Below are 25,721 nucleotides of genomic sequence, written 5' to 3'. Positions count from 1 at the left end.
TGCCAGAGATGGGCGTAGGGCTTTGAAACATTACACAGGTTGGCCAGGTGACATTTATATCAAGACTAAAGGAAATGAGGAAGCTGGCCTGTCTGGGGGAAGTGAATTCCAGCCCTGGGGAAGAGCTAGTGCAAAGGACCTATGGTGAGAAGGACCTAGCCTGTTGAAGAAGGGCCAGGAGGCCCACATGGAGTGATTTATGGTGATGGAGGAGGCAGGGAGCTGTGTCCTACTTGGCCATCAGAAGCCCTTCCGCTTTCTCAACTTTTGTGCAGAGTCAGTACAGCATTTTGCACAGTAGAAGGCAGAGGGGTTGCTGGAGGGAAGACCCTGGCCAATTTTGCTCCTGGAGTGAGCCAGTAGGAGGTGCAGGAGCCTGGAAGCAGAGGTTATCCACAGAGAAGATTGGGCCCGTGCTTTTTTTTTTTTTTAAGCCAGAATTTCTGTGGGACTGGATGAGGAGTATGGCTGAAAAAGAAGAATCATTGAAGCCTCCAAGGAGGAGGTCCTAGGTAAGTTAAAGAAGCACACTGCCTTGAGATCTTGAACTCTGGACTAGGCATGCTAGGGGACCAGCAGGGCCCTGGCTAAGTGGAGTGAAGAGCCCCCTCCCCGATGGCTAAGTCCACGTGTAATATTAGATGGCTAGGGGCCTTTGAATTAGCAGTGCCAGGCAGTTAGCTTTTGACCGGGTCCACAGCTGTGATCTGTGCTTCTTTCCAAAGACACTGGAGGAATGCTCATCACTGCCTTCCTGGAGGATGCAGTGCTTGGGGCTTGAGTGGTACACCACCAGGAGTAGAGCTCCATCTCCCCCTTTCTTGGTTAGTGCACATTTAAATGATAAGAGTCCATGAACACCGCTCCATGGTGGTTGGCTATCCTATTCCTTTTAACTCTATTCAATCAGATATTCTTAAAGAGACTCTCAAGCTCTCTCAGCCATAGGAACCCTAGATGGGGTCTCCTAGCAATCTACAGTCTCTGGTGGCAGCTGCAGGTCCAAAGTAGAAAGGATTGTGCCCCGCTACAATGTATTCCTACCAAACTGCCAGGCTGAGACATGCACACTCCCTCCCCCTTGACCCATGGATGGTGCTTGCCTCCTTTATCCAGCATCCGTGCCTTGAGTTTGTGCCCGAAAAGAGCTGGGTCACCACAGAGCTTTAAAAAAGCTGAGGGGGGAGAACTCAGCTTTGTAGCACCTAAGATGCCCACCAGGAGATTTTTTTTTTTGTCGTTGTTGGTTCTAGACGTGTCGACCCCCCCCCCGACACACACACACACACACACACACACACACACTGTCCTATATCATAGAGCTAACGAGGGAAATGAAAGGGGGGACTGTGTGGGCTATATCCCCCCCCACCATGACCTGGGACGCCCTAGGACAAGCAGACAAGAGCGCGTTGCTACTACTTAGAGGTACCTGCAGGAGCCCAGCGCTAGCTGTAGGAGTGAGTCATCGTGACATTTCCCTGCGGTGCTCAGCCCCTGCTGCCACTGCTACTGCAGCAGCTGCTGCCGCTGCCACCGGGGATTTTTCAGGTTAGTCGCATGCCCGGGTTGGGTACCCTGAAGAAGGGAGTCAGCCCACACTACCAGAGAACAGAGATGGAGGTCTCCAGCCTTGGCGCGGGGGGCGGGGGCGGGCACTGGCCCACTAGGCAGTTTACAAGCAACTCGGGCTACTGCAAAAGCCACAGGTGTTGGTCCTGTGATCAACTCCTCCATAAACAGCTAGTCCAGTCAAGCTTGAGCATGGTCTTTGCTCGCCCTGGGCCCAGAGAAAGAGAGAGCAACAGAAAGACTATGGCCAGCTTGCCTGAGTTCCGGGATAAGCTTACTGGCAGCGAGAACAACAATCAGCCTCTGAGCTGAGGACAGACCGGAGGAGGGGGGGGGGAAGGGGGAGTGAGGAGGGGGACATCAAGGAGGGAGAAGGCGCGCGCACTTGCGCGCCGAGGGTGGGGTGGGGCACAGGCGTGTAGGTCAATGGCTGACACTTGGGAGCCTAGGTCCCCACTGTAATCACTCCTGGCTGGTTTGTTTGATCATCCAGGTATGAGATGTTGATGAGCCTAATGACACATTGCTTGCAGAGTGAGACCAGCGCCACCGCCACCGAGTAGCTGCTACCCACTGCAGGTGAGCGCCCTTACCTGAAGGAGGAGGGAGAAGCGGCAGCTCTGACTTCAGAGTCAAGCTGTGTTGAGATTGAGAAGGGGTCTCCCTCTCTATGTTTACTTCATCATCATCTGTCTGTCTCTCTCTGTCAGTTTTCTCTTGGTTTCTGTCTCTCACTCTCCGTCTTCAATCTCTCAGGCTAAGTCTGGAACATTCTCTCACCTTATCACGGTTGAGTGCTGGCTTTTCTGCTCACTCTCACTCTTCTGTCCTTCCGTAATGCTCGCTAGCCACCAGCTTGCTCTGTTCTGAAACTAACTGGGAAAGTTAACCTGAGGCGTGTGACTTTTCCTCTAGGCCCAGGGTCTCCTATGGCCCTTGAGTGGCCCCATCCCATTCTTATGACTGGGCTTGCTTTCTAACCCTGCTATTGCTTCTCCCGATCAGCGCACAGTGCAGCCACTTGACTTCGTTGGTATAGGCCACCATTCACCTCCTAAGGGGCCTTCGAGGTAACTATGCCCTCACCCTTTCCACTTCTCTAGTCTCTCCTAGCTGCCCCAGGGAAAAATGAGGCTGCCACTGCAAATCCAGCCTGCTATTCCTTCGCCCATTAAAAAGTGTCTGGAGGATTTGGGAAGTCCCTTGAGCGACCGGCTCTTAGTTTGCTTGTGTCTACATCCCGGTCTGGAAACCCTGCATTTTAAGGCTTGAGGCCGGTGGGGTCGCAGGCAGGGCAGCGCAGCTTCTCCTTTAAGACCAGAGCTGCTCGTCGCCGTGAGTGTGAGGGTGTGTGAGTGTGCGGCGTGCGTGTCTCCTCCTCCCCGAGTGACACAGCAATGAGAAATGCCTATCAGTAACTTAAACCCCCGAAACTCCACCTTCCGGGCGCGCGGCGCGGAGCCGGGCGGTGGGAATGGAGCGAGCAGATTGAGGCCGCCACTGCAGCGCCGCCAGCATGAACTTGGCCGCGAGCTGAAGCGGCGGGCGGCGGGCGGGCGCGGGGGCACCGGCCGCTAGCCAGGGGGTGATCTTCAATCCGGCTGGGCCATTCGGCGGGCGCCTGGGGGTAGGCTGCCTGTGCCGGCGGCTGCCCGCCCCTCTGGCTCTGCCCTGGCTGCTGCTGGAGCTCCGCAACACGGTAAGGGTGAAGGCGGATGCGGGAGGTCCGACTACTGGGGGGGGGGGCTCCAGGGTGCACTTATAGCCCCCGCTTATAGTCTCTATCTTTGAGGATCCGGGGCTCCGGGATGCTGTGAGATGGGAGACCCCGAAGTTTGCTCTGAGCACACGGCCCACCTGGCGCTGGGGGTTGGCCGCCCCCCTCTCGGACTGGCCTAACTGGGGTGAGCGCAGGTCTCAACGTCCAGGGTCTCTGGTCTCTGCCTTCTTTTAGGCGCCCCAGGGGGAGTCCAAAACTGGGCGGAGGCAGCTGCATTCCGAGGAGGAAAGGTATAGAGGGGTGCAAGCTGCGCGGGCTCCATGGGCTACATTAGGTTAGCAGGAAGCACCCACTCCATCCCCACACCCCTGGGCCGCTTGCTCACTGCCCAAGGTGCCATCAGAGATTCTGTCTTCCCGTGCCAGCCCCCGAGTCCAGCAGTGGGCACTAGATGAGGAATACCCCCGCCCCAAATCAATTTGCTGCCGCGGAACAGAGTGTGGGGTGTGCGCGTTGCCCTGCGCTTCCCCCACCCCATTTGCCAACTCCTCCTCATGAAAGCAGCCTGGAGCAAAACTGGGGGCCTGAGGCAGCCCCTACTGATTCCCACCCAGCGTTCCCAGAGCCCCTGCGCAGGAATTGGCGCTCCAAGCTCCCGGGCATTCTCTCTGCAGCCTAGCCAGGCGCCAGGTTCTGCCTAAGGCGGGTGGGAAGCCCCCCGGAGCGCCGCCAAATACTTTTCTTGGCCACTTGGTTTGGCCAGGTTCCGTCCTGATGCAGTGAGTCCGAAGCCTGGAAAGCTAGCTGTGCTGTCTGATTCCGATCGGTGATTAAATTCGGACTGAGCGGACACTAATAGGATTACCCCACAGAAAAACTCGGCCCTAAAGCCATTGGAACCTGGGCAAACAGACGCGCCTCAATCTGGGGGATTCGCTTCCCGCTGGGCTTCTGCAGCTGGGTGCGGCTGAGTCGGGCACCCCGAATGTGGGTGTGTGAGAGCAAGGGCAGGAGTACGGAGTGTCTAGGGAACCTGGGGAGATTGGATTCCAGTTGCTGGGGTAGCTTGTCCTTGTTATTTGGCAGCAGAAGGAACCCTTTAGAGTATCGTACTGGAGCCAAATGTTCCCTTTGCGGGTAGCCGACCAAGGCCGGTTCTGGGACATTGTCTGTGAGGGCGAGAGAGCCTAGTCGAGGAGAGCAGGTCGTGCTGTAACAAAGACGCAAAGTCTCCTCAAGCCTCAGCAATTCTCAAAGAGTTTGCTAGGGAGAGGGCCAGGGTCTTCCAGAGAAGCCCCCCGCGGGAATCATGCCTCCCCCATCGGCCCCGGGCCATGGCCGCTACTCCTGTTCCCTGCCTGCGGTGGGTGGATGGGAGCATCACAGTGGCTCGGCCCAGTTTCTTGGCAGGCGCAGGCTCTCGCTCTGGTGCCCACTGACCGGGCGGGGTCTACCATGCACCCACCAGGGCTTCCCGGCTGCCACCGCTGCTCTGGGCCCCTGGAGGCCGCGCAGCTTCTTTCCTTCCCTCCCTCCCACCTCTTCTTGTCTTTATAGATTCCCCCCTCCCTCCCACCCCCGCCGCCGCCGCCGCCAACAATCCGCTTTATAAAAAGCCCCTTTGTTTCCCAGGAGGCTGGAGAGAGGGAAGGGGAAAGGGACTCAGAGGCAGAGGGCGGGGGAGGCAGGCTCCCTCCAAGTAGCTTCGAGCCGCTTGGGACAGGAGGGCTAGTGTAGGCAATGGGGGTGTGTGTATTTTGAGGACCCTCTGTAAGAGCCCGGAAAATCTCGGAAAGCTCTTGTTCCTGACGTGTTCTATGCACTTGGTCGGCCAGCCTTGGACACCCTAAATTCATGCAGCTAAGACTGTCTGGCCTGCTGTACTGGGAGCAGGCAGGAGCTAGGCGGGAGGCGGTGAATGCTCAGCAGGGTGGGCAAATGCTGCAGGTCCCTGTTATGACAGGGCTTGGGCATAGGGGGCGCCCTTTCCTCGGTTTCGCTTTACTTTGGGGCGCCCCTCTCAGCCAAAAAAAAAAAAAACCTAGGGTGGCTGCTGAGCCTGTAGGCGGGAGAGGCACTGGTAATGGTTTGAGACTTTGACCACCTTGTAGTCTAGTTATATTCCTCTTCTTTCCTGCTCCCTACTATCGTATCCTCCCCCCCCCCCCCCCACACACACACACTCCACAGGATTGAAACTCTCCGAGGATGCCTTTTGTTTGAGGCATGAAAAGTGAGTAGCCGCGGCCACCTCTAGGGTAGTCTGGAACTGAAAGTGAACACAGAAGCTGCCAGGGACCACGCATTGGCCTGTTGCCTCTATACAAACACAGGGTCTGGCAACAAGGGGTGTCCAAAATGCACCGGCATCAAGTTTTTAGCTAGACTGAGGATTTATGGGCTGTGTTCCTTCCACCTGCTTCCCCCCCACCCACCAAACTTGGGATAAAACCCGGTTTGCCATGTGGGAGGTTAAGCCTGATGTTACAAGTAACCTTTCACATCCTGTCAGCGGGCTCCTCAGGGCTTCTCCAAAAGAACAAAGTTTCTCAGGGAAGATAAGGTTACTGATGAGAACAAAAAGTGACAAATAAGAAGGGGTGGGACCTAACTCAAACTGGTAGTCTCTAGAGTAATCCCATTCCTCTTGATCCCTCCTTGCTTCCACCCCTCCCGGTACCCCCTTAATCTGGTGTTGAAGTCTTTGTGAGTACAAGCGCCTGCAGATGCATTCCTTTCTACGTCTTTCTCCCGCTCCACCCCCATAGCAATAAGTGTGTTGTCTGAACATTTTTTGGTCTATAGAGTAGTAGGTGAAGTGGTCCCCCCTACGCACACACACATCCCAATTACATCTAAAATCATAAGAAAGTAATCAAAGGGTGAACTGTTGGTTCTACTTTCTCCCCCTTTTGTGCGTTTCTTCTGGAGTAAGATCATTGGAAAATAAAGATGCTGATGTGCGAGATGGAACATATGGTACCTCCAGAAGAGAGGAGCTGAAATGGCCTTGAACCTGCCGGACAGACCAGCTGTTTGCTGCCAGCTAGAGCAGCTAATCAGCTTTTTCCCCTTAAAGTAACAGCCCTCTTTCCCGTTGATGACCAGTAGCATATTAAATAGGATGTTCTCCAGAGGGGAAAAGTGATGGGATTCTATATTGTTTTGTGCTTTCGCAGATCTCTTGTGTTTTTGCTGCTCTGGGAGCTTGTCTTGCTCTCTAGCTCTACCTGTGTCCAGCTTGTGCCTGGTTCCTCTAGTATTTATGAGAATGATGCTCACAGTAGAACTTGGGAATCAGGGAAAGGGAAGAAAGGGATGAGCTGCGAGTTCCAGATGCCTGGAAGAAATGTATCTGTTTTGTACCTGCTGCTGTTAGGAACACCAGCAGTGCTGCCCCTAGTCTCCCTTTAAAAACATCTTAAGAGTTGAAAGGCTTCCTTACAAGATCTCCATTAAAACCATTCTCTTCCGGTGGCGAGGACCATTTTCAGTTTTTTCTTCAGTACAATGTGTGTGTGTGGGGGGGCAGTTTGGCGTTGGAAGAAAGGCTTTAGAAGATACAAGGAAATTCCATGTTAGGAAATCATTAGCAAAGGGTGACTTTTCTGTTTTCCTGCCACTGACGCTGACAGTGACACAGATGTGTGGGTTGAAACAGGAACGTCATTGAATTTTTAAACTCAACCAGGAAATAGCCTGTTGCTGGAGTTGGGGGGGGGGTGGTGTTACACATTCATTGCCTGTTAAGATAGGAGGTTTGCTGTTGCCAATCCTTTTCAGTAAAGAAAAGGCATTTTTAAACCCAGCAGCAATTTAATCTTTTCTCCCCCTAGCTAAAGGCTTAAAAAGCACCTGTTAGTGAATCATGCTTAGGAACTGCATTACTGTTTGGGGTTATGGGATGAACAAAAATTGATCGTAACCAAGTGGTTCTCCTGGCAGAAGTAAGCCTACTTTTTAAAGGGGCTTTGCATATGTAGTAACCATTTTCAATTTCAGTGATTCTAATTTTTCTTTCCCTGAGACAGTAGATGGTTGATCAGATAATTTGACTAGAAACTGGGTAACATTCTTTTCTTTCTAAAAACTTCTATTAATTAACAGAGGGATCATGGGTAAGCTTGTCCTCCCTCCTTGCATTCTCCTTTAGCCCCTGAATCTGATTCCCTCCGAGTTTCTAAAGTATTAGGATCTGTGAACAAAAATGGTCATTTTCTGGGAAAATGAAGCACCAAGTTCAGCCTTGCCATTGGGGAAAACAGTAAGATAGATAAAGAAATGGGGGCTACGATTTTAAGAGACATTAAAAAGAGGGGAGTTAAATGTGGCAGAAGGCCAATCAAAGCAATATTAAAATGGGAAGTGTCCCCCTCTTGTGTCTTTGCAAGTGTGAACTTCTAACCTAGAGTTATAGACAAGGAGGCTGAGAGGCAGCCCAGAGTGCCTCTTGTCCAGTACCCCTAATCCAGCCCTCTGGGGGCCTATTGATGGCAGGCCTCCTAATCACTGGGCTGGTCTACAGATAACGGGATCTAAACTCTTTAAAATTGGACTGGCATATTTCCAGAGGACTCATTAAATATAGAGCAGATTTGCTGCCTTGCAGTTATTTAGCAAAGGTTACAAGGACAAAAAGGCCTGCTATCCACATACACACATGACCCACTGGGATATGGATTCAGAACTCGATGCTGAACCTTTTCTTAACCCTCCAGTTCCGAGGAGTGTCTTCTAAAGAACACATTTCCTACCTTAAGGATTCAGCAGCAGTGGAAGAATCTGCCACTGTCCTGCTTGATGTTAATATTGATTTTATAACTGGTAAGGGTGGACGTTATGAAGAAAGACCTTTTATCCTCTCAGTTCTTTGGCAATTATCTTGCTGCCATAAATGTTGATACACATATAATTGATGTAACTAAAAAAAAAATCCCCTTATCCAAGCAAAAATGGCTGAGTGTTTGTTGGGGCATAGAGAATGCTGAGAGTGTGAATAGACCGACCCAGATGTCACTGGAGAGGGAGATAAATGATGGACGAACAGGAGCTGGTTACTATGGATCAGCACAATGAACCCATTCCTATCCTACACCTCTCACACCACCACCACCATGAAGGGGTAAGCTAGGCAGCACCAGTCAACTGGATGGCAAGAAAGGAGCATTGCAAAGCCTAGTTGGAACCATTATGATTTTAAAATTTTTAGACAGCAAATCCGTGAACATCTTTAGGACTTTGAGAAGCAAAAATTCACAAGTACAGTGTTGTGGTATGTGTTTATTATTTGTTGCTAGTGTTGTGCCATTGTTCTTGCTACGTAAGTGTAGCAGAGGAAGAGGAAAAGGCCTCCTGCAGCTGGGGCCTGTGAATCAAGGAGGTCTGCATGATGTAAGAAAAGGTTAGCACATTATAGCATATTCATATACATCCTTTGCGGTCCTGCCCCTAATTAACAGTCCAAAGCTGTTAGTCCTGGAGCACGTATGCAATGTGAGCTGAAGCTGGCATTGAGTTGAGCTTCTCCTTGTCTGCTCTTTCCCCTCCAGTTGTTCTCCCGTCCTTCCTTTCCCAGACCTTCCTTGGTTTTTCCTTGGAGCCTTACGTTTTCTCCTAAAATATGACCTCCCTAATTTCCAAACAATTGGACATGTTACAATCTAAGAGTCCCCTGGGGAAAGAAACCCGGCCAAAGGCATTGAACTCCGTAGAGTAAAGGCTTCTAGGGACACAATCTTGGGCAAAAGAAGGCAAAAAGCTCTTTGCAAAATTCATGAAACTTTCCTAGCCCAGATGGACTGTTTTGACCTCTCATCTCTTCAAGCTCCAGACATCCCTATTGTCTCCTGCATCTAGTTCATAAGACAAGGACCTTGCCTAGGCCCTGGAGATAGTTCTAACCCATGATCACCTGATTCTGTCTTTTGACCTTCAGTTAGCTAGTGATTCTTTTTTATTGTGAAGTCTAAGACCCACCTGTAGTTCCTTACTTTCTCTGGGTACCCTTCTGTGTGCTCTGCCCCACCAGCTATTGTATTTTCCACCTTTCTCGTACCTTGACACTAGGCCATAGGGATACCTTTCTGCTGGTTTTAGAAGAGGTCAGGCTAAAGGGCCAAAGCTACTGAATAGAATAGCATCTAACTTAGGAGAGTCTGAAGGCCCTGGATTGTGTTTTCTATCTGGTGGTGGGAGGGCAGGACCTTCAGGACTAAAGGCATGGCAATAAATTGCAGTGCTTCGGGGTGTCCAGAGTGTTCTGTGCAATTGGACCAAGCCCCACATTGCTAACCATCCACATTTTCCCCTAGAATTTCAGCCTGAAAAAAATTAACTCTCAATTTCTTTCATTGGCACACTGGCACCTCAGTTCCAAAGGATTGTAAAGGAGATTGGGACCATGAGTTTGCTTGCCTGTTTCATGGCCCCAGTTAGCAAGCTGACCATTGTCACTATGCACAGTTAACAAAGGGACACCAACTCCTCTGAAGACTCACTTGCTGAAAGATTAACCTTATTGTAAGAAGGAGAAGTCCGGTGATTTTACAGAAGAGAAGACTGAGGCCCAGAGAACTGCCCAACTTTTTCAGGAAGATGAGAAGGGCTGCCCAAAGTAGCCACATACTTGCCCTCCAGTTCTCAGGCATGTCCAGAAGATGCCTTTTGCTCAGAAGTTTGAGTAGACGGGTGTTTTTTCAAGGCAGATCAAAAGTGGTGAGAGGAGATGCAGGGCCTGGAGGAGGAGCATTTTGAATTGTGCTGTAAGATAATCTACCCTTGTATCTGTGCGTGCTGTGGTCAGGACATCATGGGGACCTATTGGAGTCACAGCTGCAAGACTGGACCAAGTTGGAGAGTGAAGGCTGCAAATTCATAATCAGTCTGGGGCTTGGTAACAATAGTCTCTAAGGGGATGATGTCTCACCCTGCTTTCAAGTTGGGCAGTCAGTGCTGTGGAGAGCTTTGCTGGGTAGTCTTTGCTGGCATTTGTAGGATGTTGTTTGGGTTTTATTCTCAGTGAGTCCTTGGTATTAATATCTGTCTACGGAAGTTCCAGCACCGACCTTGGAATTCAAAATGGGACAGGAGTTTCGGTGTAATTGCCAACATCACATGCTTTGTGAGGCTAATTCTGAAAGCCTGGCATGCATTATGCTAGGTTTGGGGAGGAGAGCACAGTGTTTCTGAGCTGCGTGTCTGTCAAGGATTAATTTAACCTCTAATTACTCCATTTTCTTTGCTGTGTGTTGCATGAACATGTTACAACAAAGCTCAAAGTATGCTATTTTATTTCACTGCCACTCTAAAATTAATTTCAGGGATTTGGAGTCAAATCTGACCCACTTGGTGTTAAAATAGTTGTGCTGACATTGGAATTAAAGTGAACAATCTGGTTCTTTCTAGAGATGCCCCAGCCACGGAATAAAGAGCTTGATTATGTTATTTGTTCTCACAACCCTCAAAATGAGCTCTTGGCAGTATCAAGGAGTGTCGCTACACTAATCCCATTGGGAACTCAACACCCCCAGGGAGCCCCAGAAGCTGCCTCTATATTTTCTAGGTGTTCCCTTGGGATTGAGAATCATGCCTTGAGCAGCAGGGCAACCCAGAGGTCCTTTCCTTCCCACTAATAATACAATATGAAGCCTTTATCTAATTGTAGCCTCCCAGGAGTCTGCTCTGGGGCCCAATCAGATCCATAAAATCACAAGATTAAACTCATGGGGTCCCCAGTTTCCTGTTCCTCCTCCTAGTCGCCATTGCATGTCCTTTTGCCCTTTCTATCTTTTCTTAAAGCAGCTAGGTTTATCAAGGGTGGTTACTTTCAGAGCGTATTAGATGTGAGTATTGATACTAGATTGTAGTGCAGAGTGTCTCAGACGTACTTTCATTTTTAATCTGGAAGGGGGAATCGTGCCAGTTACTTGAAAGCAGATCTCACCTAACAACTTGAGACAGCATCATGTAACTGAACAAAACAGTAGTGATTTGTAAAGCTTAAAGTGTGGCAATTGGCCATTGCCCTTCGAAAGATGCACTGGTTTGGGACCACGTTCATGAGGCTGGGAGAAACCCCCAGTGCTGTAGTGAGAACACCCACCCACCTGTGCTCCAGGGTCATCTCTCATGCCAACTAAGGACACTTAAGGCCAGTCACTTCCTCTTGATAGGCCTCAGTTTCCTCATTTGTACAGAATAGGAATGAACTAAGGGAATCCAATGCCCTCCTCTAGCCATGGTATTCTGTGATTGGGGAGAACAGTAAGACAGAAAGTTCTGAAAATATTTGAAGGTGACATAATGATCAATTGTTTTAGATTACTAAAGACTTGAATGCATAGGAGTGTTTTGCTTTTGTTTGGGTAGGAGGGCATGGAGACAAATAAAGGAAAGCAGTTCTAGATGTTTGGCTAAAGACAAAACATTGGCAGTTCTTTGTATATGCCCAAAGACTAGGAAAATGGGAAATTCCCGTAAAGACTTCTCATTTTGCACTTAAGGATACTGGAACTGAAGAAAACTCCATACCTCCCAAGGGCTATCCAGCAAGTTACAAGACACCAAACTAGCTCAGGCCTCAGGAGTCCCATCTTGCAAAACACCCCATAGTTCCTAAGCACCAGCAGAAGAAACCTTTAGACTGCCCATTACAAATGGGCCTGCAGTCCGCAGAATACAGAACTGCGAGCGTTTTCTTTCTAGTGACCAAACAGTAGCTTATCGGGAAGGAATTTTTATCCCTCACCTCTTCCCCTAACAGCCATGAGTTGTTTTCAGCTAACAGTAAATATTGAATTTTGTTGGTCTTGTACCGATGCCCAATTTCAAATAAAACAGATTTTATGAATAATGGGGGGTGGTCTCTAGGGGCTTGTTATTTGAAATTATTTCATTTTAAACAGATGGCTGTTTTAGGTTTGACTTCGTGTTTTCTAATTTTCATTAGAGAAAGAAAAAACAACCCCAAGCAACCCCACCCTTATTTTTGTAATGAGTAACAGTTTGTCTTGTCTAAAAGAAGCTTTTAGTTTCTCAACTGTTTGCACTCAGAGTGCTCAGCCTTAGTTTGCTTTCTTAATCATGGTGCTGGCCACCTAGAGTTCATGAGGTGCTTACAAATATACCCATTTCTTCTGGACACTGGCGCTAGCTCTAGGATTGCTCCTCTCCACTTCAGCCTAGGCACCCCCACTGCTGTGGACTGCGTGGAGGGGAGAGTCAGGAAACTCTGGGCTTGGTGAGGAAGTAGCCTGTGAGCTGAGTCCAGCTTTGCCGTCTCATTTTGTGGCCCTGCTCTCTTTGAGCTCCACCAGTCTATCACTACATTGAGGGAGCATCTGGGGGTGATTTTTCTTGTTATGTTGAATCCCCCTGTTTAGAGGATGTGATTTGACCAGAGTTGGGCCTGCCAATGGTTATGTTTATGTGTGTGTGTGTGTGTGTGTGTGTGTGTGTGTGTGTGTGTGTGTGTATGTGGGTACATACAGCTACTTGTGCTTGTGTGTGGAGGCCTGGAGTCAACATGAGCTCTCTTCCTCTTTCACATGCCTCCTTGAATTTCATGTTCAGTGAGAAACTCTATTTCAAAGAGTAAGGTGGCAAGCGATAGAGGAAGAGAGCTGATGGGGGGAATCTGTCTACCTCCACAAGGCTTAAAAACATGTCTGTTCATCAAGTAGCCACTAAGTCATTCTCCAGGGCTACATTTTGATGTTTCTGCAAGAGAAAGGTAGATATCTGGGCAAATACATTCATTAATTATGTAATGCACTGAACTCCTGATGACTGACCTCCAAAAAATGTGTTCCCTTTTTCTCTTGTCCACAGTGGGACTGGCTTTAGGCTGCCTCTTTGCTTCCATGAGAACAAAGAAGGAGCATGTGGTATGAAAGTGGAGCCCCAGCTAATGTAATCCATTCAAAATGGCCAAAAGTTATCTAGAAAAATAGATACAGCAAAAGATTTTTATGTGTCTAGTATGTACAGGCATTACAAAAGATGTGGATGGATGGATGGATGGATGGATGGATGGATGGATGGATGGATGGATGGACCATGAGCTATTTAGTAGCCACTGTGAAAATATACACATGAATGACATGTCAGAGATACAAGCATGAACAAAGCAGAAAGATGACAAGTGCCTTGAAGGAAAAGAAATCAAGGGAGTTAAGCAGTGCCAAGGAGGATGAGCTTTTCAATACGATGGGCAAGGACTTCAGTGAGGAAGATTGGAACAAAATGTGAAACCAGAGTGCTGTCCAATAGAAATAATTTCAGCTGCAAAACCATAAAATAAGCAGATTGAATTAGTTTGAATGATGTATTTTTATTTAACCCAACATATCTAAACTATTTGGCATGTAATCAAGACATAATTAGTAAAATGTTGTATGCTCTTATTATTTATGTCTTTGCATTCTAGTGTGTTTTACCTTTAAAACACAAGTCATTTTAAATCTTTAATAACCACATGAAATTAATGACAAATTTATTAGACAACACACTTCAGGTTAGATGTCCTCATTTTCTTATATCTCTAATCAACTGCACTTTATAGGGTGATTCTGTATTGAATGGTTTAGAATTTTTAAGCATATTAATTTACTACTTACTATTAATTTGCATAGGTTCTTTTGCATGGATATTTAATAGCCCTTCACATCTTCATTCTCATACATCTACCTGTTCTTCATGAATTCATCCTTTCATCATTTGCTACGTCATATGCATCACCCGCAAATATCTCTACCTGAAGGCAGTTGTCTGGTTCGTAGGCTTTCTGTCTTATATGAGGTGGGTCTGGAGAGAGTTCAACAGAGTAGCTGGCATCTGCCACACTGATTGAGATTTTAAAGAGCACTGGTAGTGGGTCCATTGTCCAGTTTTGACTTGAAAGCTATCCAATTGGCAGTTACTATTTTCTTAATGCCAACATGTACCTGGAAATTCTTGTACTCTTGCTTCTTAGACAGTCATTTATCAAGCTAGATATTTTCTGAGCATGAACCCAAAGGTCTTTACTCTTTGCTCTTTACACCTTACCTTTGGGGCATTGAATGGTCATTTGTAAGCTTTTGTAATTTATTTAATTTTTGTATTTGACATGAATGCAGTCTTCCTTAATCACTATCATCATCATCATTGATAGGGGAATAACTAACATGTATAAAGTTCTGGGTTACATTATCAGCACATGACATCCACACACACAAAAAGAATAATTCCAATAATTTCTGAATACCAACCAATTTATTTCTAAGGAGTTGAGATTTTGGCATATTTTCTTTTTTTTTCTTTATTTTATTCTTTTTAAATTAAAATTTCTGCCTCCTCCCCGTTTCCCATTTCCCTCCCCCTCCTCCCACACATCGCCCCCTCCCCCCACTCCTCTCCCCTCTCCCCAATCCTCTCCCCCTCCCCCCACTCCATTCCCCCTCCCTCTCCATACTGAAGAGCAGTCCAAATTCCCTGCCCTGCGGGAAGTCCAAGGTCCTCCCACTTCTATCTAGGTCCAGGAAGGTGAGCATCCAAACAGGCTAGGCTCCCACAAAGCCAGTTCATGTATTAGGATCGAAACCTAGTGCCATTGTCCTTGGCTTCTCATCAGCCTTCATTGTCCGCCATGTTCAGAGAATCCAGTTTCAACCCATGCTTATTCAGTCCCAGTCCAGCTGGCCTTGGTGGGCTCCCAATAGATCAGTTCCACTGTCACAGTGGGTGGGTGCATCCCTCGTGGTCCTGATTTCCTTGCTCATGTTCTCCCTCCTTCTGCTCCTCATTTGGACCTTAAGAGCTCAGTCTGTTGCTCCAAATTGGGTCTCTGTCTCTATCTCGATCCATCGCCAGATGAAGGTTCTAAGGTGATATGCAAGATATTCATCAGTGTGGCTATAGGATAGGGTCATTTCAGGTTCCCTCTCCTCAGTTGCCTAAGGTACTAGCTGGGGAACTATGTTCATAGCAGCATTGTTTGTAATAACCAGAACCTGGAAACAACCTAGATGCCCTTCAATGGAAGAATGAATGAAGAAAGTGTGGAATATATACATATTAGAGTACTACTCAGCGGTAAAAAACAATGACATCGTGAATTTTGCATGCAGATGGATGGAAATAGAAAACAATATCCTGAGTAAGGTATCCCAGACCAAAAAAAAAATGAACATGGGATGTACTCACTCATAATTGGTTTCTAGCCATAAATAAAGGACATTGAGCATATAATTTGTGATCCTAGAGAAGCTAAATAAGAAGGTGAACCCAAAGAAAATCGTATAGTCATCTGCCTGGATAAGGGAAGTAGACAAGATTGCCGGGCAAAAGCTAGGAACTTGTGGGTGAGGTGGCATTGGGCTTAGGGGAAATGGGGTGAGAAACGTGAGAAGGGGAGGATGGAGGGAGCTTGGGGGAATAGGATGGTTGGGATATAGGAAGGGTGGATATGGGAGCAGAGAAATATATATCCTAATTAAGGGAGCCATCTTAGGGTTGGCAAGAGACTTGACTCTAGAGGGGCTCGCAGGTGTCCAGGGAGAAGTCCCCAGCTGGTACCTTGGGCATATTTTCTTTATATCTTATCCACCCCAGACAGGTCATACTTACATACGCACATTACTTTCTCAAACTTGAATTGATCAAATTGTGGAACACTGTTCTTTGAACTCCCAGATACATACATACATACATAACATGCACACGCGCGCACACACACACATCCTAGAAACAAAAGGAATTCTCACACAGAAGTACAGAATGTTGATCAAAATCATAACTCTAATATCGGTGCTCATTTTTTTGAAGAATGCAATTTGGAAACTTTGTTAAGATTTTGTAGATTAAACCCTGGCATAGACTTGTTAGGAATCCTAGGATGTCAGAGAATATACCTTACTTTAAGAAATTTACCTCTTAACCCCAAATTGATGGTATGGTGGTATCGGGAGTGACATGATTGATAGGTGCTCAGGTCATAGCGATAGAATTGTCATGAATTGTATTGGTGTTCTTATAAAGCAGACCCAATATGGGTCTTCTTCCATATGAAAAGCCAAGTAGACTGCTATATGTGAACCAACAGGCCAGTTCTTAGCTCAAATGTATCTACAATACCTCTCCAGTTTCCAGAACCATGAAACAAAAATATTTTTTGTAAAAGTTAAAAACAAAACAAAACAGGTTTTGCCAGTTTTTCTAATAAAACCTTTAAAGCATAAGAGAAAATTGAGGATCATGCAGTGCAATTGGCCGTGACTTCAGTCTCCTTTAATCTGGGACAATATCTCAGTTTGGTTTGGTGTTTTGAATCATTGATGTGTTTGGAGAGTACAGACTGGTTATTTCACAGAATGTCCCTCAATTTGGGTTTGTTGTCTGCTGTTTCCTCCTGGTTAGATTTGGACTGTGTGATTTTTGTTAGGAGTTACAGAAAAGTAATGCTGTGCCCCCTTAGTGCACCACATCAGGGGGCACATGAGGTTGCTGGCTGGCATTGTTGGTAATAGTCACTTCGATAACTTGGTTAAAGTCATGTCTTCCTTGTGCCTCCACTGTTGCTTCACCTTGCAGTAAGGAGTGTCTTTGTGACATAAATATATTCAAGGCCATGTTGGTATCTTGTTACTTTCTCCTGTCTCTTTTCCTCACGAGTTTGGCATCACTTGATGGCCATGCCTGAGGAAAGTTTACAGTAATGAACTTTTAATTCCATTATCTTGTCTATATTTATTGTTTTGCTTTCTACTATAATTAAGGCCGTACCCTCCCATATCATAAGTAAATATATTTATTCATATATTGTTGTTACTATATTTGAGGGGTTTTATCCTAATTTGATAAGTTATGAACCTTTATTATTATCTATTTTTTCTTCTCAGATTGCTACAGTTTGGGCTCTTGAGAGCCCCTTCAAATTGGCTTGGATGTCTTTTTGTCTATCAGTATCTAATCATCTGAACATCACCTTCATTTCCACTACAAGACACCAGGCCCAGTTTGTACTTACTTCTCCCTACATTAGCCTTTAAGATCACCCATTTTCCTAGGGAATCTTAGTTCTTTAAATGGATACTAGTATTTAGAAACCTTAATGTAGATATTACATGCATGGTCAATCCTACAGGTGTCTCAGCATCCTCTCAGTCCACCAGGCTAAGAGATAATTTCAATCAAATCATAACTTTGTCCGTAAGGCCTATGTATCTACCTACCTAGAAATGTTGAGCTCACATTTATTCCTCTAAATTCCAGTTCCATACCAAAGTTCATTCTGCCTTTCCTCTTTCCATTTTTATAATTCCTTTCGTAAACAGTGAGAAATCTCTGCTGTTATCCATAACATATTTACTCACTAAATCCTAGAGTACACAGAAGGTCATTTCAGCATTGCTAACCCATGATTGTGTGGAAGTCCGTTAACAAGGTCCAATATCAGTACACACACACACACACACACACACAATGTCTTTAGCTTATGACTGTACAATCCATCATTGTAAACAAACCAACCTGAGCTAGGTCTCTGTCTCTTCACTCCCAGGAAGCCACTTTGTCAACTATTAAGATTTTTCCATTTTTCTTTATCTTTTATCAGCCCTCCTCTACAAACACAACACATACACCTACATGTGCACACACATACTCCTTTCTCGGAATTGGGAGAACTAATTATGAACATAATGCTCCTTTATTCTCCAAATATTTTAATGACAATTCCCTAAAAATAAAGACATTATCTTGCAAAATAAATGCAACAACAACAAAAAAAAAACAGGATTTATTTTGTTTCTGATTGAACTCCTTTTGTTTTCTCTATTTTTTTAATTCTTTGAGGGGCATGTGCATGTATGTGCGAATTAATAACACAGTACAAGAAGTGAGAAATATTGCAACGGCAATCCACAAAAATATTTATTGTCTCTCTCCTTTCCTCCTCATTCTACTCATCTACTTTAGTTAACCAATATATTACCTTTTCCCCCCATGCCCTTTTAACACAAATGGACACATTTGTGTATTTTCTAGACCAGATTTACAAACGCGTTTAGGCTTTACTTTTGCACTTGAAAACATGACCTAGTGAGCATCCTACGTCAGTGCGCAGAAGTCTTCTTGGATTTTTCCTGACAGCTGCAGTGTACTACATTCCCGGCTGTTGGTATCTTAGGTTGTTTCCAATAGTTTGCACTTCTGCTGCTTCAAGAAGATGCTGGGATATATACATTTTCATACTGTTGCAGCTGTATCTTCAGGGTCAGTTTTTATAGGTGTAATAATAACAAAGTACAAGTGTGTCAAAATGTAAAAACAAATGAAGTTTTGATATGCCTTGCCCAATTTCCTCCAGCAATCCATGAGAATGTCTCTTTCCCCAGAGCCTCACCATCAAAGCATTTGCTATACTTTTTATTTTTTCTAAATCTGATAGGTGAGAAATGATATCTCAGTGTAGTTTAATTAGCATTTTTCTAATTATGAGTAACTTGGAACATCTTTTCATATGCTTAAGAGCCTTTTGATATTTTCTGTATGTGCATTATCTGTTAAAGTCTTTTCTTCCTTTTTCTATTGATTTTTTGGGGGAGTTTATATCCTCAATTTTAAGACTTTGTATGGTGATGATAATTGGGTTTTTATCTGCAATATTTGTTAGAAGTAATTTTCTAAATTTGTTTGTTCTCCTGGATACTTGTTTTCCATGGTATGCCAAAGGTTTTTGTTTGCTTGCTTGCCTGCTGTTTTGAGACAAGGTATCATGATTCTCTTGTCTTCACTTAGCCGGTGCTAGAATTCAAGGCATGCATCACGGTCAGCTGCAAAAGGATTTTCATATACTTAAGGAACATCCTTTTCTGTTACCACTCTTGGACACTGACTCACAGAAAGCATTTCCTCACACCCAGATTAAAGAACTTCACCCCCATTTTCTCCCAAATAATAGGCCAACTGTCATGGTTGATTTCCTTGGGCTATTAATATGTTCAAGGTTCATCCAGGTTGCATAATTTATTAGTTCTTACTCCTATTTTTGATACTTCTTGTTCTCATGTGTATTTAATGCAGATGTGTATGGCTCATATTTGTACAGCAGCATGTGCCCACGAGTTCAGAGGCCAGAAATCAACATTTGGGTTCCTCCTCGGGAGATATTTTCCTTTTTGAGACAGGGTAGACAGGGTATCTCTCTCTGGAACCTGGGAGCCAATTATGCTAGGCTGATTGGTCAGCAACTTCCTGTGATCTACGTGTTTCCTCCTGCCTAGTCCACCATGGCCATCTTTCCATGGTGGGTGCTGGTGATCAAACTTGGGTCCTCAGGTTTGTACAGCAAACACATTACCCACTAAGTCAACCCCTTTAATGTTTTATTTTCTCCAAATGTGAGTAAAATTCATGTTGACAGGGAGGCTGCTTGTTCATTTCCTGGCTTCTCAGACTCCTGAAATAATCACACAAAAATCTGTATTAATTGCAATACTCATTGGCCAATAGCTTAAGCATATTTCTAGCTAATGTTTATATCTTAAATTAACCCATTTCTATAAATCTGTGTATCACCACATGGCTGTGGCTTACCAGCAAGGTTCTGGCCCATCTGTCTCCTGTGGGCAACTACATGACATCTCCCTGACTCCACTTACTCTCTCTATATATATCTCTTCCAGCTGGTCTTTACTCTGTTAAACCATTGGCTGAAAACAGCTTCTTTATTAACTGATGGCAATAAAATGTATTCACAGCATACATCACCTCCCACATCAAATTCAGTTTGTCCTTCCACTCAGTTGATAGAAATTAGAGTTACCACAGTTTAGCTATTGTGAATAAAACTGTTATGAACATTCATGTACAACCTTTTATGTGGATATATGTTTTCATGTCCCCGGGGTACATTCCTAGAAGAGGGATGTGTGAATTACACAGTAACTGTTTAACACTTTGAAAAAGTGCCAAACTATAATCCAAAGTAGTTGTACCACTTTTACCATCTTGCCAACAATGCATTCCAGTTTTTCCACATCCTTGTCAATACCTGTAGTACTTGAGTAAATATAAAGTACTATTTCATTGTAGTTTTGATTTACATTTTTGTTGACTGATAATGTTGAGCATCTTTTGTGTGTTTGTTATCCATTTGCATATTTTCTTTGAAGTGTTTGTTCAGACTTTATACATTTTTAAATTGAGTTGCCCTTCAATTCTTTAATAAATATAAAGAATCTTAATACATTTTGAGTATTAGAGCCTTACAGTATTGCTAGTAAGTTTTATGTTCCATGGGCCATTTTTTTTGCCTTATATTGTCAATAATAAAAGTTATTTTTGTTTGTTCTTTCTGCATTCGTTTGTGTGTTAACACATGTGTGTGCATGTGTGTGTGTGCACAAGGGCATGTGAGCATGCATACCATGGAACAAGTGGAGACTAGAGAGCAACTTTCAATTCTTTCAGTTCTTTTCTTCCACCAGGTGGGTACCAAGAATAAAACTGAGGTAGTTGAACTTGGGAGAAATGTCCTTATCTGCTGAGCCATCTTGTGGGCCCAACAACATAAAAGCTTGCTTTAATTTTAATAAAGCCTAATTTATTTTGTTTTTCTGTCATCACTTAGACTATTAGAATTATACTTAAGAAATAACTGTTTAATTCAAGGTGCCAAAGATTTCGTCTTGTGTTTCTTATGGTTTTAGTTTTTACACATAGTTTTACCTTCCATTTCTGATTTAGTTTAATTAAAACCATATTGAATTAACAGGCAAAACTTTCCATAATTAAGTTGTATAATGTGATGATTATATATAGATATATATTTTAAAACGATTACTACACTCAATACATCCATTAGCCCCTGTGGTTACAGTGTTTGTATTGATCACATTTAAAATCTACTCTGTGAGTGTTAATGACACTTATAATTTGTTCTTTTAGCAAGTGTTTTTTTTATTTATTTATACGAGGCGGTTTACCTACATGTATATCTCTGCACAATGTGCATGCATGGTGCCTTAGAAGCTAGAAGAGGATGTTGGATCTCCTGGGACTAGAATTTCAGAAGGTTGTGATCAGCCCCTGTGTGGGTGCTTGTAACCAAACCCAGGTCTTCAGGAAGATCAGTCAGTGCTACTAACTGTTGAGCCATCTCTCTACCTCAATACGCTAATTTTTCTGAGACACTGTTTCCCTATATAAGCTTGGATGGCCTCAAGTGCAGAGAACTGCTTGGATCTGCCTCTTCAGTGCTAGGCTTAAAGACCTAAGAACAACACAGTGATGTTAACTATAGTCATCATGCTATACATTAGTTATCCAGAACTTACATATCTCATAGCTGATAGTCGGTGTACATTTCACAGGTCTTGGCAACCATTCTAATCTTTGCTTCACAAGTTCAAGTATTATGGGCAGTCCTGCAGCCAAGTATAGTCAAACCTGTATCTCTTTCAGATCGTAATACCATTTTTACCAGGTAGAGTGTATAGGAGTTTTAATTTATGAGGAATATTCATATTTTTCCCATAATGACTGTACCAGTTTTCATTCTTACTAATTATGATCAGGGATTCTTTTCTTCATATTCCCTCCAATATTAAAAAATAGCCATGTAACAGGTGAAGTAATACCTCATTGTGATTCTGACTTGCATTCCCCTGATGCTATTGAACAACATTATATATGCCTGTTGGTTATTTATGTGTCTTTGGGAAAATGTATAAATTGTTTCCTATTTTGTATACAGTGAAAAGAAAGGGCATTCTTTTTCATGTGGTTATCTAGTTGTCCCCACACTTTTAATCAAAATAGTATTGTTTACACATTGTGTTGTCTTGGTGTATCTTGTTAAAAGATACACCTGGGTGGGGACATTGCTCACTGGGGAGTGCTTAGTTGTCATGCACAAGACCTAGCTTCAATCCCCAGTACCAAAAAAGCAAAATCAATTGACTATAATCATAATATTTACTTCTTGACTCTCGAGTAATTTACTTATGCATTGATATTTATGCCAGTATTATATTATGATTTTTAGTTTTAGTGTTCCAGTGTTTGGTGTTAGGATATGTGCATTATTTTTTGTGAGCTGGTTTTTGAGTTCACAGTGAAGAAGATATTTTATTAATTCCTTTGGAGTTTTTATATAGATAATCATATTGCCTGTAGATAAGGGTAGATTTATTTCATACTTTCTGACCTGTGTGCCTTATATTCCATTAGTTTGCCTTATAATACACCAGCTAGAACTGCAAGTGGTTTTATTGAGTAGTAGTTATGACTGCAGACATCTTGCCTTGTTAATGTTCTTAGCATGAAATCGGTCAATCTTTTATCATAAAATATGTTTGTAGGGATTTGTAGACACTTGTTACAAAGTCCATTTTCATTCCTACTAGTCCCAGAATTTTCAAAATTAATGGCTATGGAATTTATCAAATGATTTTCTGTGCTCACTAACATGATCACATGATTTTTCTTTTTTAACCTGCTTATATTGTAGATAATATGAATTAATTTCCAAATGGTGGACTAACTTATAATCTGTGATAAACCATACTAGGCAATGGTGTATTATTATTTCATACATCCCTAAGTTTAATTTGCTAGCATTTGTTGATTTTTTTAAAATTAAGTGCATAAAAGATATTGATTTATAATTTTCTTTTTCTACAGTATGTTCATCTACTTTTGGCATCAGCATTGTAAAATGAGTTGGAAGATATTCCCAACATTTCTTTTTTTTAAAAAAAAATGTTTTTCCCGACAGTAGTGAGCATGCCTTTAATTCCAGCACTCAGGAGGCAGAAGCAGGCAGATCTCTGAGTTTGAGGTCAGCTTGGTCTACAGAGTGAGTTCCATGATATCCAAGACTGTTTCACAGAGAAACTCTGTCTCGAAAAAAAAAAAAGGAAGGAAAAAAGGAAGGAAGGAAGGAAGGAAGGAAGGAAGGAAGGAAGGAAGGAAGGAAGGAAGGAAGGAAGGAAAGAAGGAAAGAAGGAAAGAAGGAAAGAAGGAAAGAAGGAAAGAAGGAAAGGGGAAGAGAGAGACAGATACAGAGAGAAAGACAGAGAGAGAGGAGGAAGGAAAGGAGGGAGGAAGGGTGAAGGGAAGAAGTGTTTTATGGGTATGTGTGTGTACTTAAGTATTTTTATATGCACCATGTACATGCAGGACCCCACAGAGGTCAGAATAGGAAATCAGATCCCTTAGAACTAGAATTACAGTTGTGAGCCAGCATATGGATATGAGAATTAAACCAGGGACTTTGAAAGAGCAGTAAACACTATTAACCACCGATTAAACTCCAGCCCCTCAGCCCCTCTGGATATTTCTTTCTGGTAATGATTGTGTAAAAGTAGTACTAATTTTTCAATAAATATCTGGTCCAATACTCCAAACCATCTAGGTCTGGAGGTTTTTTTTTTATTGTTTTTACCTATAAATTTATTTGCTCAAGATTCAGATTGCTTACTAATATTGTCTTATTTATAGTTACTTATTTCTACTTATTTATATATTTATTTGTGTCTGCGCGTGTGTGTGTAAGTGCAGTCATATGCATGCACAGCGCCGGTATGGAGATCAGAGGATAGTGTTTGGGAGTCAGTTCTCACTTTCCTCCTTATTCAGACAAGGTCTCTGCTCTTGTTTCTGCTGTGCAGGTACTCCAGGCTAGCTGGCCTGTGAGCTTCTAGCTGATTGTCCTGTCTTCATCTCCCATCATAGGGGTGCTGGGATTACAGATGTACACAGATGCATTTGGCTTTTTAGATGGGTTTTAAAGATTGAACTCAAGTCACCAGGCTTGTGTGGTAAGTATTTTACCTCCCTGGCACTAGTTAATTCTTTAAGGACTTACACATTTATATTCACAAAGCATTTCAAGATGTAGTTTCCTTTTTGTTCTGTCTTGAGTTCTCACGTCATGTTAATACCTAATTTCATAAAAATTGACTGTGAAATGTTTCATCCTGTTCTGTTTTCCAGAAGAAAATGTATTGGGTTATTAGTTCTTTATTGTAGAATTCTCCAATTAAACCTTTTAGGTGTGAAGACTTTGGGAGGTGTTTCTCATGTATGAATTACATTTCTTTAAAAAATTATAGAGATATTGAAGTGATCTGTTTTGGTATTTTTTGCATGAAAGGAAATGGTCCATTTCATCTTAAGTTTTCAAATTTATATATGTAAAGTTTTGAATTATTCCCTTATCCTGTGGTCTCTGTAAGGTCTGTAAATGATATTCTTTGTACTTCTGATATTGGCAATCCACTCTTACTAGAAGTTAGTTTTATTGTTCTTTCCAGAAAATTAGTATTTAAAAGAGAATTTCATACATGCATATGATGTGTTTAGATCAAATCCACCTCTATATTCTTCTCTGTCCTTCCACCACTTTCTCCTTGCAATTTTACATGTTTTTTTAAATTCACTAAGTTCACTTGGTGCTTCCTGTGTGTACAAGGTTGCCAGAATAAACTTGACTGTCCCTTCCATGGCAGCCATCAGTTGCCAATCGCCTCTCAGCTAGAGCTATGGCATTGTCCTCCAGTGCATACTAGGGTTCTGACGAGTTTGCTCTTGTGCTGGTCTTACAAGTGCATTCATGTATGTGACTTTCCTGACATGTCCAGAAAATAATCTCCCTTCAGATATCTATTAGTTCTGGATCTTAACTCTTTCTGGTCTCTCTTCTAAAATGATCCTTGAGCCTTTGGATGAAAAATATAATATAATATAATATAATATAATATAATATAATATAATATAATATAATATAATATAATGATACCCATTTAAAGTTGAAGTGTCTTATTTTCTGCACATTCAACAATTGTGGTTCTCTGTGTTAATCATTATATACTACTACTACTACAAAACCTTCCCTGAAAAGTGTTGAGAGCTATTAATTTGTAGGTATAAAGATAAGAACTGAGGAGATAGTTTAATACTGTGTCCACTTAGTAGAATAATGCTAGTAGCCTTTCCCCTAGGGTCTATAACTTAGCCAGTTAACAGTATCAGATATGGGTAAGACTATTGATTATGAAAAACAACCAGTAGGGGTGAAGCTTCCAGTAACGATGAAGCTCATTTTTCAATCTTTCCCTCTATTGTTTCATTTTGAAGGGGTGAGAGACAGAAGGATGACACAGAGACTCATGCACCTCACACAGGGCCAATGATAACGTTTATCTTCCTAGTTCTGCCCTACAAATGTGTGCTACTACACCCACTTATATGTGGTACTGAGGATGAAACAGAACTTACTGCATGCTAGGTGCTCTTCCAACTGAACTACGTTCCCATGTCCAGTTCCATTGATTCTTATTCTATCTTTATTATCCCTTATCTTCTGTTTCTTTGGATTTATTTTGTACTGCTTCTCACAGGATAAGCTTAAATTGCTTAAATCAGATATTAATTTGAAAGTGTT

At 43.4% G+C, this 25,721-nt stretch overlaps 1 protein-coding gene across 5 annotated transcripts in view; it reads left to right on the top strand.

The window, feature by feature from the left end:
- The first annotated feature begins 2,133 nt into the window (after positions 1 to 2,133).
- Mamld1 (mastermind like domain containing 1) overlaps positions 2,134 to 25,721 on the top strand; it is a 129,428-nt gene continuing 105,840 nt past the window's right edge. For 3 of the 5 annotated variants that reach the window (XM_057759927.1, XM_057759926.1, XM_057759923.1), the window contains exons 1-2: positions 3,047 to 3,271; positions 23,947 to 24,096. The gene's annotated coding sequence lies outside the window, so the exon portion shown is untranslated. Of the gene's footprint in view, positions 2,152 to 3,046; positions 3,272 to 23,946; positions 24,097 to 25,721 lie in introns of those variants that run through there. The other 2 variants (XM_057759924.1, XM_057759925.1) reach the window with 2 other exon arrangements.

Source organism: Chionomys nivalis, chromosome X (genome assembly GCF_950005125.1).
Source record: "Chionomys nivalis chromosome X, mChiNiv1.1, whole genome shotgun sequence".
In the NCBI taxonomy this organism is placed as follows: Eukaryota; Metazoa; Chordata; class Mammalia; order Rodentia; family Cricetidae; genus Chionomys; species Chionomys nivalis.
The sequence above is the reverse complement of the archived record's forward strand: the minus strand, read 5'-3'. Positions and strand labels throughout refer to the sequence as shown.